This window comes from Pinus tabuliformis, chromosome J (assembly GCF_031772625.1).
Source record: "Pinus tabuliformis cultivar Carrire ecotype Pingquan chromosome J, CPIR1, whole genome shotgun sequence".
In the NCBI taxonomy this organism is placed as follows: domain Eukaryota; kingdom Viridiplantae; phylum Streptophyta; class Pinopsida; order Pinales; family Pinaceae; genus Pinus; species Pinus tabuliformis.
In genome coordinates, this window is record NC_142295.1 from 1,196,228,518 (window position 1) to 1,196,234,331 (window position 5,814).

Consider the following 5,814-nt stretch of genomic DNA (forward strand, 5'->3'; position numbering starts at 1 on the left):
AATCTTTGAAACTATGACATGCACAGGGAAATATCAATCATGTGGTCGTACATGATGCAGCAAGGCCTCCTGGCCACCACAAAACCCAAATGAATGATCTCAAATTCAAAGATTTAATGAGAGCATTGTTGTGTTAAATATTATAATTGTTTTATTAATTAACAATGGTTTTTCAGGTTTATGTTTAATAATTAATAATTATTTATTTGATGATACATTATTGTTCAATTGTCTAATAATGAATCTCATTGCAAATAATGGTGCAGACATGGATGGAGTGATATGTGGAGTAGATTTGCCAAACTTGTATCATTTAATTAATTTTTATAATAAAAATAATTTAATTAGATTTATTTGATATTATAAAGTAAAGTTTTGATGATTATTATAAATGGATTAAGTAGTTAATTTTTATAACTATGTTATTTTTAAAAATTAAGCTAAATAATAAGAAAGTATAAGATTTTCTTTTCCAAAAAAATGTTGATTTTATTATATATAGTAAAATCAGTACATTATGATCATTCTTGATAGATCATTAAATTTGCATATTGCCACGCAAACTAACATAGCATAGTGTACACTGACAAATAGGGTTGCTCCAATGTCTGCACAGTGTATAGTGACAAATAAGATTGGTCCAGTGTCTGCACATAATCCAGGTCCACATAATAATAACCATGGTTTCAAAAACAGAAATGGAGAGAGTAATACATTCAGCCGTAAAGCCATCCAAAAAATAAACCAAAAATATTAGAAATATATGAACCCAATAAGCATCCTAATGTGCAAAATAAACAAATACAATGAGAAAAACAGTACAGACAAAAGTAAAGAAAAAAATAAACCAAAAATATCAGAAATATATGAACCCAATAAGCATAGTAATGTGCAAAATAAACAAATACAATGAGAAAAACAGTACAGAGAAAAGTAAAGAAGACGGCATAAAACTAACATCTATTGGGCCTGTAGCTCAGTGGTAGAGCATTTGACTGCAGATCAAGAGGTCACCGGTTCGAACCCGGTCGGGCCCTATGGTATTTTTGGAGATCTTTTTCTCGATTAAGAGCAAGATCATTCGAGCCCCAGCGCCTTTCTGGCAGAAATTGGTTTTTCCGACAATTATGCCTGATTATTGGTCTCATAAAGTATCAAGGTAGCACCAATAAGTTTGCTTCAAAGTCCCGTTTTCTACCTGTGAAGATGATCAGTACACAGTGGGGATTCGGTCATAGGATCTTCAGCCAATCATGCATTTACATAGCTGCCGGGAGTAGGAGAAGGAGATAATATAAGCGTCTCGAGACTGTTTAGTAATTGAAGGGAGATTGGTGATCTAGGAGTTCAGGATTATAAAGGATATGAGATAAATCGATGGAGTTTAATCTACATGATTTTGAGAATGATAAAAATGATAATTTCATACATTTATTTACTTCGGTTAACATTTATATAACTGAGTAGGAGGAGATAATAGCTTATGGAGACTGTTTGGTAATTGAAATATAAATGAGTAGGAGGAGATAATAGCTTATGGAGACTGTTTGGTAATTGAAGTTGGGATAGTTGTGATTTAGGAGTTTAAGATTACAAAAGTTATGAGATAGTTTGATGGAGTTAATCTACATCATTTTGAGAATGATTAGAGAAGTTAATGAAGAGTTTGTTAGTGAAGAACATTAAAGACAAGTACTCTATTTCAAGAAGGTAAAGAGGCTTTTCTGGCTTATATTGAATGATATCTCTAATTGTTACGTAAGTTATTGGATTTGAGAAATTTAATCTAACTAAATTAACTAGTTTAGGAAAATATTTTTTTAACTAATTAATTAATTATATAATTAATATAATATTTGTACATTATTGCGACACTTATCTATTAATATTGTAAAAAGATATGTTTAAGAAAATAAAAAATATATTTTTGTATGCACGTCCTACTGACATGACACCTATTTGTCTCTCTGCAGATGGAGAGGTAAATAAATTGAGTAAACCCAATTTACTTTGCCCAACATTTTTTGGATAAGGTTTGACTTCACAGTTAAATTTTAGACCTTTCAAAAGTTTCAATTCAACCAAAATCTCTCAAAGATAAGTACCACCTTTGTCTATACAAATCTACTTTAAAATGTATAGGTAGATGGATACCGTCATTCTTATGCCGATTTTGATTTTGTGAATATCTTGGAATTTAAAAATCAGGAGAACCCTCTTCTGAACATCAAATTATGTAACTAAGCATAGTTGCCTCAACAGAGAAACCCTGCGGGAGTCTTTTGCAGCGCCTTCGAAAGATTCAAAAGCCATGCCGCAAATGGGCAGTGACAGTTGACCGTCGAAGCCGCTGCCGATGACTGTTTGCAGAAATATATGAGGGCATGAGGATATTCACATCTATCCGATTTGCAAGTTTCCGGGTCTTTGTGATTTCCTACACAAAAATGCATGAAAACCTAAACATGTGAGTATGAGAAAAACAATATATCATCAAGGCACAAGATTGTGATTCTCTACTTAAGAATGGGTCAAACCATGAACTATTCATAGTTTTCTCCATTACCAAGTAAGCATTCAAAACTTTTCTCATAGTTTTGGTTTGACATGCATAGAAGATTTTTAAGCAACGTGTTTCAAGTGCACACTTCACTTTTCATCAAAGAAAATATCAGTAAGAAAGATAACAAGCATAACCTTTTTCACCAACCACAACTTTGTACCATATTTGTTCATCATATAAACCATTTCTAGTAGGGAAACTTAACCTCACAACTTGCCTATTGCGCTTCTATGCAATTCCATTTAGGGAATCATAACATCATGGTAACATCCTTCTCATCCAGAGTTTCATATGTTTCATGATTAGGACCCTGCACGATGATTAATGTTTGTCACACAAAACCACATGAGGAGGATAATGAGGTCTCTGAAATTTTAAATATTCTTGTAAAATTATTCTAGCATATATCTATCTCAACCTTTGATGACTTATCAAACAACATTGAAAGATAAAAACTCCACATCCAAACCTATGGTTAAAAGTTCTAGGTACTATAATAGAGATCTATGCAAGCCTTTTTTTCTCCTTCCTATTTTATGTGAAATTCATTATGCTTTAGTTTATTGGGATTAACACATGTTTCGTTACATGACACCTAATCTAGAGTGGATTGGCATATAATTTTTCAACTATTTTTGTTCTATTGTGGTGGAAAAAATTGAAGTTGATGACTTGAAAAAGGGTTATGAAACAAATGTATCTTGTGTTTCTATGGAATACAAAGCTATAATTGCGGACTAAGAAATGTATCTAGTTCTGTAAGAGAGGAACCCTAAATTATGGTCTCCACTTGGCTCTTCTTTGATCTTCAAACATAAATAGGTTCTACATTGAGGTTTGACATCTTTGGCTTGGTCATCTTGCCTTTCCTTTTCTCCTCGCTGTGATCCTAAACAAGAGTACCTTGAGCTTGATCTCTAATTTCCCTTCCTTTCTCCATAAATTGCACTTCATGAGTAATCTTGATGATACCATAATTTATAAGTTATAATCATAATTAATATTCTAGAATGATATAGTTATTCATACACCATGCATAGATAAAGTCTTATCCTTTTGTTCAAATGACGAAATCTATAATGACTCTATTGATCTCATTAACCAACACAAAAAAAACATATAATATATAGAGGCTAGAGACTCCAAGTCAAGGAATATAGTCAAGGATTATTGTATGAACCGGCATATGGCTTGTGGAGTGTTCTCCTTCCTTAAGGAGTGAATGTATGGTGTTGCCCTACCTTAAGGGTTTGATCAATAAAGAAGCATTTTTATCTATTTTGATCTTCTTATTCTTGGGTCTATTTATATTATCATATATTTCTGGGTTAGATCTATAACATTGTCCATTGTTGCAATATCATAAGTAAAGACATTTAATTGGTAAATGTATTAAATAATATGAAAGGAATGTTTTAGATTTGATTCATTGTATAAGAGGTATAATTGATTTATTTTCTACTTTGGTATATTTAAAATAGGGTTGTAGTTGCATAACATCATAGTTAAGAAAATGGAAGAAAAGGTATTATCATTGATTCTGGAATGACATATATTAGTATATCTAGTTAATGCATGTATTATTGCAAGTTTAGATCATAGTTGCAATGATTGGCAATTTCCAAATCTATGCCTACACTCCAATTTCCAATTGTAACCTTTCACTTTGCAAGTGCCAAGAAGAAAAGGGGTAAGAACACACGTGAATGGTGTTTTTCTTACTTGCCATAACATTGATACATTGTGCAAAATGCAGAGGTGCAGAGGAAGCTTTCTTCCTCAGCACCTCCGCACTCCACACATGTCTCAAACGTGGATGGCACTATCAATTTTGGTGTTTCAACAAACCACCTATTATTTATGGTCCTACAAGTTCCAATTTAATTGGGTGATTGAACCACTTAATTCAGTCTTTAGCTCAATGATTACGGTTATGTTTGAGATATAAAATATAAAATCAACATTCAGCTATGTATGCCATTAAACTATAACCATTGTGCGGAGTCCGGAGGTGCAGAGGAAGCTTTCACTGTGATACCTTTGCACCTACACACTTAATAATTATTTAAAAAAAATATAACCATTAAATTTTAGAAAATTAAGCTATGCGAGTGTTCAAGTCTGTGAAATACCACTACTTGTGAGGGATACAAAGGGTATTTATATGTAATTTGTGATAAAATTTTACTTATTTCTATGTTTTTGCAAAATTTCTAGTATATTAGATAATGTTACAAACTTGAACGAATTGACCTTGATCCAATGTAGTTGGGCACTATGCACAAAACCTGTATATCTACCAGTAGAGGGTCTAATCAAAGAAGATGTTCCAATTGATATAGATCGAGAGCCATACTTTGTTGCAGAGGCACTTTACTCTACCTATACATACTACAACGTCTCCAAATCTACAACTACTACAATGGCTTTTGAGTAAACAACTACCTTTGGGTCTCAATAGCCCAATCAACGAATCGAAACATGAGACAACCTTTAATTTAATATCATAGATTCACTTACCTTATGACCTAAACCGAGAACCCACAAAGGCATAGGAAAAGGCATCATAGTTAGAGGCAGAGGCACCATCTCCCACTCTTCCACCAACATTTCACCTGGCATCCCTTCCAAGTTGAAAGTTTGTTGCAAAGCCTCTAGATCTGGATCCTATTATAGTCCTAGGGCTATAGCATGTTCCAATTGTAGCATAGCTAGTTTTAGTTTTGCAGTTTTTTTATAAAAGCTCTTCTTTCAGTTTAATGATGTCACTATGAATGATGTTTCAACATGGCCTATTTCTCCTAAGGATGATGCAAAGACAACGCAAACAAAGTTAATTCCAGTGCCTCTAGGTGTTCCTACATTAGCATATGTTCCTAGTCAAGTTATTCTGGCATATGCTTATGTTTCCACCTTAGTGTCATTTCCATGTGTTGTTCCACCATTTTCTTGTTTTCCAAGAAGTGTTGCAAATTTGCATGGATTCCAGATGAGGCTTGTGCATGTCATCCAGAAAGTATATATTTTTAATTTTTTTGCCTACGAAACTATAACAAATATCTTAATTTATACATCATGCGGAAGGTGTGGAAATGTGATTTCCCTTCTGCATCATGCACACATTCCCCGCTCCACACAAATTGTAAATAAAAAATATTATTCTTATTCATTGGTGTTTATAAATTCTTGTGAAATAAATTCTTATGGGATGGGAAAATACTTGTTCAAATCAATTTGATTGGGGTGTTCAA

General features: G+C 33.0%; 1 non-coding gene across 1 annotated transcript; it reads left to right on the forward strand.

Moving 5' to 3' along the window:
• The first annotated feature begins 965 nt into the window (after positions 1 to 965).
• On the forward strand, positions 966 to 1,037 carry TRNAC-GCA (transfer RNA cysteine (anticodon GCA)). Its single transcript has one exon. It is a non-coding gene; the product is annotated as a tRNA-Cys (tRNA).
• Positions 1,038 to 5,814: the final 4,777 nt, after the last annotated feature.